The sequence below is a fragment of the Gossypium hirsutum genome, chromosome A07 (assembly GCF_007990345.1).
Source record: "Gossypium hirsutum isolate 1008001.06 chromosome A07, Gossypium_hirsutum_v2.1, whole genome shotgun sequence".
In the NCBI taxonomy this organism is placed as follows: domain Eukaryota; kingdom Viridiplantae; phylum Streptophyta; class Magnoliopsida; order Malvales; family Malvaceae; genus Gossypium; species Gossypium hirsutum.
This window is the reverse complement of record NC_053430.1, coordinates 28,654,830-28,669,338: the sequence shown is the minus strand read 5'-3', so window position 1 is coordinate 28,669,338 and position 14,509 is coordinate 28,654,830. Positions and strand designations below refer to the sequence as shown.

The 14,509-nt window shown below is 36.8% G+C and overlaps 1 non-coding gene across 1 annotated transcript; it reads right to left on the bottom strand.

The window, feature by feature from the left end:
• Positions 1-5,210: 5,210 nt before the first annotated feature.
• LOC121204405 (small nucleolar RNA R71) lies at positions 5,211-5,317 on the bottom strand. Its single transcript, XR_005899330.1, has one exon. It is a non-coding gene; the product is annotated as a small nucleolar RNA R71 (small nucleolar RNA).
• Positions 5,318-14,509: the final 9,192 nt, after the last annotated feature.

Here is a 14,509-nt window from a genome sequence, read left to right as displayed (position 1 = left end):
TAGCATTTTTGCTAGGTGGGAAATACTTAACCAAGAAGCATTCTGCTAGCTCTTGCCATGTAGAGATTAAGCTAGGTGTCAATAAATTAAGCAATGCATGTGCTCTATCTCACATGAGTATGGAAACAACTTCAACCTCAATGCGTCTTCGATTACACTGACTATCTTGAAGGAATCACTCACTTCCATGAATAGTCGAAGGTGAAGGTGTGGATCTTCTGTGGGCATTCCACTAAACTAGTCCACTGTCTAAAGCATCTAGAGCATCACATGTTCAATTCAAACTGTGGTGCTTCGATCTCTGATCTCCTAATTTCCAAATTTATATCATTAAAGAGTAGCACATCATACTACCTTCTAGCTCGATCCTTATAATTAGTAATAAGGATTGAATTACGAGTATTAACAGCTCCATTTCCTTAAACTTCTTTTTGATTTTCAATGTCCATTCCTGTGGCTTGTCTTTGGGCTAGTCTTTCTTGTCTCATTTGGCTAAATGCCCACTTACTTTTAGGATCTACAAGGAGTAAATCGATGATTCGATCTATTCTAATAAAGACCTGAAGAGAAAATCAAAAAAATAAAAGATTAATTAAATAAAAATAAAAATAAACCAAAATTGCAAGAAATAATTTCACAAATATTGATTAAATTAATAGTCCCCATTAGCAGGGTCAAAAACATGGTTCACGACAGAATTAACAAGTATACACAATTGTTATCAAGTAATAAGTAAATAAAAAGAGTATTGTCTCCACAGGGACTGTGCTTAAATCAATAATTCTAAAATTAATATTTACAAGTTGGTTAAGAAAACACAATATTTTGAAGTGATGGATGTTAAAATTGAATTAAACAAATATATGCGAATGAATTGACCTAAATGTAATGAAATGGTTTAAAATGCAATTGAATAGTTTGGAAACAAATCAGATGTTTTAACAACAACAACACTCGACTCAATTCATTCTTTATTTTCTTTAACAATGTTTTGAAAAAATTCCAAGACAGCTCGATCATTCATTACTTGGAATCTAATATAAGTTCTTTCTAAGTCTTATACTTAGGAAAACATGCATATTTCTATGTCAATATTTAACTAAGCATTCCTTAGAATTTATGTGAAGTAATAGGGACTGGATTAGTTTGAAACAATTTAATCACATAAAACTAAAGCTATGCAAGGTAATAGAATGCTTTTGGAATCATTATGAATCTTTTACTTAGTCTGGGTTGGATATAAATTAAGCATGCATCTTCCAAATATTGTGTCCATTAATCACCATATGGGTCGGCTTAAGCAACTAATTCTAATGGATTCAAACATATTTTAATGCATGAATAACATGACTAATTTTAATTGGAAGAATGAACAATTGAGGCACAGAACAATATAAACATGAATTGAATGAATTTAACCAAAGCATTGCAATTATTCTAGCTAAAACAATTTAAGTAATCATCATTAACAAAAAAACAATCAAACAATTTGCAAATATGTTTAAAAAGATAAAGGAAGAAGAAACTTTTGATGAATTTGGTGATTCCCTGAAGACTGTTCGTGGTGGCTTCCTCCAATTTCTATGGTTGCTCATTTGAAAATTTCTCCTGAAGGTGGCTAGCCAAAAGAGTTTTTCTCTCAGGGAAATGCTAGCTATAAGAAAATAGGAAGAGCGAGAGCTTTAGGCGTGGAAGAGAGGAAAGAAAGATGAGAGAATGTTGAGTGTTGAGGGATGACTTGAAAGATGAAGGGAAAGTGCTATTTATACTTGAGGTGGAGCTTGGGAGTTTACTAAAAATAGCATGGACATCCCTTAGGAAGGAGTTGTTGATTGCTTGATTTGTACTTGATTTTTTGCTTGATTCAAGGAGAAAGGTTGGACGGTGACCATGACAACTTGTTGGGGCCATTATGTGATTTTTCTACACATGCCATAATTGTTCCAAAAGTCGTTTTGGGCTATTTTTCATGTCTTTGCCTAATTTGGGCTCTTCTCCCCCTATTGGATGGTTTGGCAACCCAATTGGAGGTAGACTTAATTCTTTTCAGCAATCATCTTCCAAGCTAGTTTAGAAAAATTCTCTAAGTCCAATTCATTAGCTTGCCATCCATAATATGAAATAATTATCTTTCTTGCATGTGTGTCCTTATTATAGCTCCCAACATTAAGCAATTTGATGGTCCAATTGCAGCAATTTAAGCAAGAATTTAAAACATAACACAATAAAGTGAAATTGTGCAAAATTACAAATTTTACTAAAATTATGCTCAATGTCTCAATATGAACTAAAATTACACAATTACCTATCGAAATGCTTGAGATATGCATAAATTCCAAGTAAAAATGTGCTAAATAAACCTAAATAATTTAGACTTATCATCATACATAGAGAGTTTTGGATGAAATGTTATTTCCTTCGTAAGATGTTATGAGATGCGCCATGTCATTGTTAAAAGAGGAGACATATTATTGGTGGATGACTTTAATTACAGTTGTACTTAAGGAACGAGTTAACTAGGAATTCTTCAAAAATGAGTTCCGAAAGAACATGTTAGTAAGGGTATCTTAATAAGAAGAAAAATAATTTCCTTGAGCTAAAATAGGGTAATAGATCAGGTGCAGAGGATGAGAGTAAGTTTGTTCAGCTCAGTAAATATGCTTGTGAAGTTGTGTTTATTGAGAAAGAAATTTGCATTCATTTTGAAGACCACTTAAATGATGAAATCAAATCATTATTTGGTGCAATAGAAATTAGAGAATTTGTAGTATTGTCTTATTAAGCTCGGAAAATAAAAGAAGTTTACAATCACAAGAAACAGAATGAGACGAAAGCTCGTGACTTCAATAAACGTAACTCAATCAAAATATTTTTTGTTCCCCCATAGAAGAAGATGAAATAATTGAGTAGCCGTTTTTTAGTTCCATTTGGATTTTTGGGCAAAGATTGATCGAAACAGAACAATATGAGATCACCGACGCCTTCAATAGCTACCGCAAGCAACGTTCGAAATGTAAAGAAACCTGAATGCTGCCATTGTGGCCAATATCACTTTGGAGTTTTTAGGTTGAAAGACGGATCTTGGTTTAATTGTGGAACTCCTAATCATTTCAAGAAAGATTGCTGATAAACCATAATTTATACATATTTTTACCCCATGTTTAACGCATTTTATGGATGATTTTCCATTAGAATTGGTGAATTCAATGCTCCTAATGCTTTAATTTCATGTTTTATACTTAGGAGAGCATAAGAGAGTGAAAGGAATGAGAAACGAGCCAAAAACAAAGAAAATGGGCTAAAGTACGAACTTAACACAGCTTGGACTTCCTCACACGGGCAAACCACACGGCCGTGTCAATCTGGTAGAATCGAAGCACGACTCACACGGGTATAGCACACACTCGTGCCATTCTAATAGGCTCAAACACGGCCTGAAGTAATCGCACACGGGCGTGTCTCTGCCGAGCCCAAGTTAAGTCCAATTCGGAAAAGGCCATTTTTGAGGGCTCATAGGCATTTCAAAGCCTATAAATACACCCTAGAAGAGGAGAAAAGGGGACACACAGAATAGGGAGTAAGGAATTACTCCAAAAAAGCCGATTAATTCATCTCAGAAGCTGGATTCATCATCAAGACTGAAGATCTCTCCTCAATTCCCCTTCAAGAGTTTTGGGTTTTCTTTATGTTTTGTATTCTTTATTTTTATAAGATGTTTTCTTATTTAGTTATGAACTAAATCCCCTAAATACCTAAGGGGAATGAAACCTAAGATGAATCTTGTTATTATTTTTTGAAACATATGATAAATATTTAACTCGTTCTTAATTATGTGTTCTTAATTCTTGTTTTGATATCCCAGGATACTGATTCAAGATAAGCTCTTATTCAGAGGAGGAATAGACCCTGGCTAAGAGTACATTATCATAATTAAGTAGAGTTGATTGCGCGCCTAGACATAGGTTGACAAGATTTTGCCGGATTAGGGTGAAACCTAATAAGGGGATCCATAGATCGAGTTAATGCAACCCTAGAGTGTTAATTAGAGAAAAGTCTTGGTTATTCAATCTAGGGATTAGACGTTATTAGTCTTGAATAGGGATAATAACATAACTTAGGGACCTCTACGGAACAAGTTGAATGAATAAATCATATGATTCGGAGCCAAAATAACAAGTAAAGTCTAGGTGGATTTGTCCTTAGGTATTGTCTTAAGTCAATCAATTTTTCCCAAAAGCAATTACCCAATTCTTTTCTCTATGAGTTCTTAGTTTAGATAATTAGTTAAGTAAAACATAATCTCTTTATTCTTAGGCTAGATAATAAAAAGAAAGTCATTACTAGTACTTTTAGTTCCTTTGGGTTCAACAATCTGGTCTTGCTAAAACTATACTACTGTTCGATAGGTACACTTGCCTACATCGCGATAATAGTTAGTTCAAGAACGAGTAATTATAAATATTTAAAACCTATCACGAAATCACGCGATCAAGTTTTTGGCGTCGTTGCCAGGAAACTAAGATATTAGGAACACTTAATTTTTATTATTTAGCCATTTATTTTTCTTGCAATTTAATTTAATTTTATTATTATTTATTAACTTACTTTTTCTTGCTCTTGGCAGGTGTTCATAGTTTATGACTAGAAGAAACCCGTCGGGACCATTACTTTTTGACGAAGAAATTAATCGCACAATACGTAGAAACCAAAGAGAAATAAGGCGAAGCTTAAGATACACGGAGAACGAGCAAGAAGACGATACTCAACCCCAAACTAAAGATATGGCTAAAAACCAAGGCAATTAGCTACCTCCTATAATTGCAGTTAATCAAAATCCTGCTCTATGCACTATGTATGATTATGCTAAACCCTCTTTAACAGGAACTGAATCGAGTATAGTTAGACCTGCTGTAGCTGCAAATACTTTTGAATTAAAACCTAACACTATTCAAATGATACAACAATTTGTTCAGTTTTATGGTTTACAGGATAAGGATCCCAACGCTCATTTAGCCAACTTTTTAGAACTATGTGATACATTTAAAATCAATGGCGTTTCTGATGATGCCATTCGTCTTCAATTGTTTCCATTTTCAATGAGGAACAAAGCTAAAAAGTGGTTGAACTCGTTACCACGAGGGTCAATTACTACTTGGGAACAAATTACCAAAAAAATTTTACTAAAATATTTTCCGCCAGCTAAAACGGCTAAATTATGTAATGATATCTCTTCTTTTGTGCAAATGGATTTAGAAACACTCTACGATGCATGGGAGAGATACAAGGACCTTCTGAGAAGGTGCCCACACCATGGGTTACCGTTTTGGCTCCAAGTACAAACATTTCACAATGGTCAGAATCCTTCGACTCGGAAAATGGTTGACGCAGCGGCGGGCAGAACCATCAATAATAAAACATCGGAAGATGCCTATGAGTTTATAGAGGGGATGTTACTGAATAACTATCAGTGGCAAGTCATGAGGACAAAGCCAACGAAAACAGCCAGTGTTTATAACGTCAATTTGGTCACCATGCTCACTAATCAGGTAGAACTCTTACATAAAAAGATTGATGGTTTTCTTAATTCTTCACAAATTCACCTAGTAATGCAGTGCGAAGCAAGTAGCGGTAGAACAAACCATTCGAATACCAACCCTATGGCCACAACATGGATAACGAGCAATTAAACTACATGGGTAATAATCCTCGACCTCAAAACAATCCATATAGTAACACTTATAATGCAGGTTGGAGGAACCACCCCAATTTCTCGTGGGGCAGTCAAGGAAATCAAAGACCACAACATCTTCCAGGCTACCAACAACCACCCTACCAACAGGAAAAGAAGCCAAATCTTGAAGAGATGCTCTCAAAGTTCATATCAGTGTCAGAAACCCATTTTCAGAACACCGAGACAACACTTAAGAATCAACAAGCGTCGATCCAAGGGCTCGAGACTCAGATAGGCCAGCTTTCCAAACTAATCTCCGAACGACCAGAAGGTAGTTTGCCAAGTAATACCAAACCTAACCCAAGGGAACAGCTCAACGCAATTAATATTCAAGATGACGAAGGAGTCGTTGAGCCTAAACCAGAACTGAGGCACGAAACTATGGTAAGAAAAGGTCAAGGTGAGGTAGATTATAATAAAAACAAGCTAGTGACTGTCGAATATGAACCTCGTGTGCAATACCCCAATGCGACAAGGAAAGACCGCTCAGATGAATAATCTGGCAAATTCCTTTAACTCTTAAAAAAATTACATATTAACTTACCGTTTATTGAAGCTCTATCGCAGATGCCAAATGCAATAAAATTTTTAAAGGAGCTTTTAGCAAATAAGCGAAAGTTGGACGAGGCGTCGCATGTGGAGCTGAACGCAGTTTGCTCGGCCATTCTCCAAAGTAAACTACCCAACAAACTAAAAGATCCTGGGAGTTTTACGATTCCTTTCTTAATTGGTAGTTTAGACGTTAATTATGCATTGTCTGATCTAGGGGCTAGTATCAACGTCATGCCTTACAAAATGTTTAAGCAACTAGGTCTCGGGAAACCCAAACAGACTAGGATGAGCATTCAATTAGTAGATAAAACTATAAGATTCCATAGAGGTATTATTGAAGATGTGCTAGTTAAAATTGATAAATTTATATTTCCCGTTGACTTTATTGTTCTAGACATAGAAGAGGATAGCAACACTCTTTTAATCCTAGGAAGGCTCTTTTTAGCAACGGCTAAAACCATCCTTGATGTTGGTACAGGTGAACTCACACTCCGGGTGGGAGACGAAACAATCACCCTTCAAGCTCGAAATTCTGGCAACACATCAGGGATTGAAGGTAATTATTTAAACCATCCTACTAAAACTAAAAATATGGTGCAACCTACTTTGCAGAAAATGAGTCTGAAGGAAACACACGAGTCGTTCTCAAGCAATAGTAGAGGACCTGCTCATGAAGATCAAAGACTGCAAATCAAGCAACTCGATGAATGGAAAACACACAAACCAAGAACACCTGACAAATCGAAACTACGCCAAAACGAGCCCGATACCTCTCCAAATAAACTTAAAGTTGGTGATAAAGTCTTATTAAATGTCGCGGATCCCCACATTGTCACTACCACAGCGAATGAGGAAATCCCTCTTATGGTACTCAGTATTTTTCCATTCGGTATGATAAAGGTGAGTCATCCCAAGTTCGGCACTTTTAAGGTAAACAGCACCCTATTAAAACTCTATTTTGATGAGATTGATAGCAGGAATGAAGAGTATAAACTCCTCAAACCACCATGACCATTCACTAGAGAGGTAAGTCGAGCTTAGACTATAAATAAGCGCTTCTCGAGAGGCAACCCGAGCACTAACAATATTAATTTCTTTAAATTTTGGTATTTAACTCCTAACTTACTAATAGAAATCTTGAATACAGGTGTTTTCACAGAGACACGGCCAAGCACACAGGCGTGCTTAAGGCCGGGTGAAAATAGGGCAAAAGATTTTCCCAATACAGGCTATGATTAAACGCTACGACCGTGCAATATGGTCGTGGTCGAGCCTTCCAAAACAACATGGGTATACGACATGCCCGTGTGGAAGAACCATGGGCGAACCTGATAAAACAGCACGGGCGTGCGACACGCCCGTGTCTAACACCCGTGGTCGAACCTACCAAATTAACATGGGCGTGGAGCTTGAACACACGGGCGTGGGAGAAGCGAACAAAGCTAGACACGACCGGGCAACACGGGAGTGTAATAAATGTCAGACGCGCCCAAATTTGAATTTCGCGAATCACACAAGTGTGTGCCATGACCGTGTGCCCCAAAATCTATAAATACCCTGCACTATTCACTTCCTTCCCCATTCAAAAACCCTAACCCTAGCCGCTGCAACTCCACACGGCCCCCCTGCCACGTCCGTGCGCCACCTACAACTCCATTCTCGACGCCCACTCTCTTCCCTTAACGTTTGTTTACTACTTTTTCTTTTATTTCACTGATTTATAATGCTATTTATCATATTAATCTATGTTTTTCATGTTATTTCCATATTGATAATCACATAAATTTCATTTATCAAACAAGTTATCATCTTTCTCATGTTTAAAATCTTCCTCATTACATGATTCCTACACTTCATGTAATTAGTTAGAAGTAAATATTCATGGCTAGGATAGTTGAAATAATCATGTGTATTGTGTTGACATCTCTTTTCATTCATATAGTATTTTTCTTTCCATTCCTTGCCATTTTTACTTATATCACCATGCTCATGCCACATCAAAGTGGGTCATTAAACTTATTGTTTTAATTTAGTAATTGTGGCTGAATATATTCATGCATTTTTCTTTTTGAATTTAGTCACATTCGTTTTAAATATTATAAATTGTCCACTCATCAAAAAGACAAATTGATGTTTCCACTTGCAGGTACACAATGCCGTCTTCAAGAGGAAAGAAAACCGCCGTACCAGCCTCGAAGAAGAGGAAGGGAGCATCATCATTTTGCGGGTCCAACTACAAAAATTTGCCACCCTCTCCTGCAGTTCCCCCGAGGGCCTCAAGAAGAGCTTTTTCAAATACTTCGGGCCCGATCATTAATTGCGGGCCGCTGCATCGACTGGGCTGCCATAGAACAAGTTCAAATGGTTGACGCGATTCGGGTTCTCCTAAACACCGACCCTTGGGAGCTATTCTTTGGGATTATCGAGCTGACATACCTCGAGCTCACAATGGAACTCTGCTCAATGCTCCATCTTCAAACCGTAATGAAAAGGTACAATGATTCTGGTACAGTCCAGTTTTGCTTAGATGGGTTAATCCACCAGCTAAGTGTCCTAGAGTTTGGTGCTGCACTAGGCTTATATACGGAGGACTTCAAGGAGGAGAATGAACTACATGCTCTCAGTCATTACATACATTTCTCTCCCTCAAAATGCTGGCACACGTTGGCCCCTAGCACGGCCTCTAACAATCCTAGCCGCTCCAAGGCATCAGTTCTCCCACCATCCCTGAGGTACTTACACGCTATTTTAGCTCACACGATTACAAGGAAGAGAGAGAGCACTGGCGTCGTCAACACCCACGACGTCTACTTCTTATGGTGCATGTCGCAAGGGCACGTCATCGACCTTGCCTATTTCATCGCCCTTACGATTCAGCACCAGACGGAGCGGCATCAGAAGGGGGTCATCTCCATTGGCCCCCACGTGACCTGTCTGGCGCAACACTTCGGGCTCCTCAACACCGCGACCCAAGAATCATCCCTCACCCTCATCGGCCAGATGTCTCCACAAGGCATCTCGAGCATGCTTGGCATGAGGATGATCAAGAGGCGCCGAGGAACCTACCCTCCCCAATGCCGTCTCACCCAAACTACCAAAGAGGAGGCCTACGAGGACATTCCTAATGATGTCCCCCAATAGCATGAGGACCCACCAACTCAGCCACCACCACCCTCTCGTCTTGTTCAGGCGGCGGCTTCATATGCTGACATCTCTGAGTGCCCCACTCGATTCGAGCAGTAGTGTTTTCAATGATTTGACAACATTGATGCTACTCTACAGCAGATTTGTCAGCACCTCCACATCTCATCCCCAGTCCCACCTTGCGAAGCATCCAGTGATGAAGATGTTTAGAAATATTTATTTCTTATTTTATACTTTTAATTTTTATTAAACTACTTTTTATTTTTATTAGATTTTAGAAATTGTATTTTTAATTATTAAATTTAGTTATTTCTTTTTGAGTAATTATTCTTCCTAATATCCCCTAAAAAGTTCCTGATTATTATCACAGTTATATAGAGCTCTTAAGCTCATCGTCACATAGGAACTAAAACTCCACCGAGAAAGGTTCTCCACGACTGTCATGTCCTGATCGACCATGGCCATAGCTACCACTAGATATAATATTCTTTTGGCGCAAGACTCATGGCCTAATGAACCTCTACGACCGCCGGAGTATCCTCCTCCACTCTCAAATCGATTCCTCTCCAGAACTCCAGTTCGAGGATTTCATCATACAGGAAGTTTCACTTCTCTCCCTATCTCATTTTTATACTATAATATCTATCTTTGTACATTGAGGGCAATGTACATCTTAAGTGTGGGGGTATTTATTTCATTCTCAGAAAAATCCCTGAATAATTACCTTGTTCTCTTGAAAAGCTCTCATATCATATTTAGGATAAATTTTAATTGGTTTATGATTTTGATTGATATATCTTGAATTAAAACATAGGCATTTATACATTGATTATTTAAACTTTAAGACATTAGAGAATCAAGCATGCTAAGTTGATTTTTAAGAATTTAAAATTATAGGTTGTTTCCCCAAGTCTAGGTATAACTTTGAATTGGAATTCACGAGTATAAACATCAAAAAGCCATAATTTTTGTGAGATTTTTGAGCCTTTTGAGCATCTATTAATTCTTTCATGCTCACTTTTATTATTGCTTTGAGTGCGTCAGTATTGAACTGTTATTCTAGAACCTGCTTGATTATGCATGTTGAGACCACACCATTTGATTTGATATGTCAAAATGATTAAGGCACTTAGGATTAACCCACTCATGCCATGAAAGGCCTACTTTCACGATTAACCCCTAGTAAACCCCTTTGAGCCTGACAAGCCATTTCTTGTATTAACCTCAATATTAACCCTTAACCCATTATTGTTGAAATCCCCTAAATTAATCCCTATTTTTGTCAAGATTTGAGTTGAATGGATTGCTGAGCTATGTTTTGTTCTGAATAAGTTAGTCTATGATTATTTAACTTGTTCTTAAAAAAAAACTATGTATACATATCTGTAATTTCATATTCTGAGAAGAAGCTATGTTGTACGCAAGTGAAGATTAACTCTTTTTCTAGTTATGCAATTTTTCAATTCAATCTCGATTCTAACCCTTTCCTTCAGCTTGTGACCACACCCCCTAACCAACCCTCATTACAACCCTCTAAAGACCTTTTGATTGATGTATCATCTTAAATTATAGTAATGGAGATTTGATTTTCATGCAAGCCTATGATAATGACTTTTCATTATTGACTATTGAGTGCTTCATTTATTGTCCTTAAACACCGCGATTGATTTGAGTGAATCTTTAGTGAGGATTTGAAACTCTGTGATATTCTGAATCAAAGGTAATTACTTAGATGCGGAAAGACACCTATGTTTGCATGATTAAATACTCAACTTGGAATGTTTGAAACTTTTATGTTCTTTTAGTTGAATTCTCAATGTATGATTACCTATTGATTATTTTGAGATATTTTCGATAAGAATTATAAGTTGAGAATAATTTATTTTGATTATTAGTTGAGGATTTTGCTTGAGGACAAGTAAATGCTTAAGTGTGGGGGTATTTGATAAACAGTAATTTATACATATTTTTACCCCATGTTTAACGCATTTTAATGATGATTTTCCATTAGAATTGGTAATTCAATGCTCCTAATGCTTTAATTTCATGTTTTATACTTAGGAGAGCATAGGAGAGTGAAAGGAACGAGAAACGGGCCAAAAACAAAGAAAATGGGCCAAAGTACAAACTTAACACGGCCTGGACTTCCTCACACGGGTAGACCACACGACCGTGTCAATCTAGTAGAATCAAAGTACGACTCACACGGGTATAGCACACGCCCGTGCCATTCTAACAGGCTTGAACACGGCTTGAAGTAATCGCACACGGGCGTGTCACACAGGCGTGTCCCTACCGAGCCCGAGTTAAGTCCAATTCATAAAAGGCCACTTTTGAGGGCTCATAGACATTCCAAAGCCTATAAATACACCCTAGAAGAGGAGAAAAGGGGACACACAGAATAGGGGGAAAGAAATTACTCCAAGGAAGCCGATTGATTCATCTCAGAAGCCGGATTCATCATCAAGACTGAAGACTCTCCTCAATTCCCCTTCAGGAGTTTTGGGTTTTCTTTATGTTTTGTATTCTTTATTTTTCTGAGATGTTTTCTTATTTATTTATGAACTAAGTTCCCTAAATACCTAATGGGAATGAAAGCTAAGACGAGTCTTGTTATTATTTTCTGAATTGTATGATAAATATTTAACTTGTTCTTAATTATGTGTTCTTAATTCTTGTTTTGATATCCCAGGATACTGATTCAAGATAAGCTCTTATTCAGAGAAGGAATAGACCCTGGCTAAGAGTATATTTATCATAATTAAGCGGAGTTGATTTCGCGCCTAGACATAGGGTGACAAGATTTTGCCGGATTAGGGTGAAACCTAATAAGGGGATCCATAGATCGAGTTAATACAACCCTAGAGTGTTAATTAGAGAAAAGTCTAGGTTATTCAATCTAAGGATTAGACGTTATTAGTCTAGAATAGGGATAATAACATAACTTAGGGATCTCTACGGAACAAGTTGAATGAATATTCGTCCGCTTCGGAGCCAGAATAACAAGTAAAGTCTAGGTGGATTTGTCCTTAGGTATTGTCTTAAGTCAATCGATTTTTCCCAAAAGTAATTCCCTAATTCTTTTCTCTGTGAGTTCTTAGTTTAGATAATTAGTTAAGTAAAACAAAACCTATTTATTCTTAGACTGGATAATAAAAAGACAGTCATTACTAGTACTTTTAGTTCCTTTGGGTTTGACAATCCGGTCTTGCTAAAACTATACTACTGTTCGTTAGGTACACTTGCCTACATCGTGATAATAGTTAGTTCAAGAATGAGTAATTATAAATATTTAAAACCTATCACGAAATCACGCGATCAATTACCCGAATCAAACTTTGCCAAACAGAAATCAGAATGCAAAACCTGTTGTTACTACTACTAGATGTAGGCAGCCAGGGAATATTGGTACTGCTGGAGTTAGCAGAAGTGAGACCAAGGATTCATTGGTATGAAATGAAGTTCGAGCTCCTTCCAGAGCTTATGTGATTCGTGAATTTGAGCAACTCTTGATGTTATTGCTGGTACCTTTTCTATCTTTGATATTATTGTATATGCATTAATTGACCCTAGATTGACACATTCATATATTTGCACTACGCTAGTAACTGGAAAGAATCTACCAATTGAGTCAACTGAGCATGTCATTAAATTAATGAATCCTTTAAGGCAGAGTGTCATTGTTGATTTCGTTTGCAAACAATGTCCACTAAAACTTCAGGGGTATGCCTTTCCTGCTGATATGATGTTACTTTCATTTAATGAATTTGACGTTATCCTAGGAATGAATTGGTTGACTATTCATGATGCTTTCATGAATTTTTAATAGAAATGGTTTGATTTGAGATGTCAGAGCAGTGAACTGGTTTCTGCTGAATCTACTAAGTCTGTATGTGTTTCTAATATGATTTCATCAATTTTTGCACATAAATTTATCCGAAAAGGTTGTGATGCATTTTTAGCTTATATCTTGGATTCCAAAGCATCTGAATTGAAATTTGATCAGGTACCAACAATTTGCAAGTTAATAGATGTTTTTCTTGAGAAGTTGTGGAGTTTGCCACCACAGCGAGAAGTGGAGTTTGCTATTGAATTTATGCCAGGGACTGCTTTGATCTTAATTAGTCCATACAGAATGGCTCCAACCAAATTAAAAGACTTAAAAGCTCAATTACAATAACTAATTAATTGAGGTTTTGTTCAGCTGAGTATATCACTTTTTGGTGCCCATATTTTGTTTGTGAAAAAGAAAGACAGGTCGATGAGGTTGTGTATAGAGTATTAATAATTGAAAAAAGTTACTATAAAGAATAAATGTTTGTTGTCTGTTCTTAATGATTTAATCGATTAGTTGAAAGTTGCCACAGTGTTTTCGAAGATTGATCTCAAATCTAGCTACTATCAGTTACATGTTAAAGATGTCGATGTACTGAAAACAACATTCAGAACCCATTACGGGCACTACGAGTTTCTAGTCATGCCATTCAGATTGATGAACGCCCCCACAGCATTTATAGATTTGATGAATCGGGTTTTTTAGCTTCACCTCGAGAAGTTTGTTGTTTTTTTTTATTGATGACATTCTGATTTACTCCAGAAATGATTCTGAGCATACCCAACATATAAGGATCGTATTACAAACCTTGCGTGAAAAACAACTTTATGCCAAGTTTAGTAAATGTGAGTTTTGGCTTAAAGAATTTGAATTTCTCAGTCATGTGATTTCAACTGAAGGGATACGAGTTGATCTGAGCAAAATTTTTTGCTATTTTGAACTAAAAACTTCTGTGAAACTTTTTTGAGGTACTTAGTTTCCTAGTATTAGTCAGATATTATCGATAGCTTGTTAAGAACTTTTTGGTAATAGCTTTAACTATGACCAAACTATTACAGAAAGATGTTAGCTTTCTGTGGTTTGAGAAATGTCAGCAAAGTTTTGATAAGTTGAAAAGTATGTTGACAGAGGCACCAGTGTTAACGCAAGCTAAATTCTGAAAAGAGTTTGTTGTTTACAGTGATGCTTCTTTGAATAGTTGATTATGTGTTTCGATGTAGGATGACAAGGTTATTGCTTATGCTTCT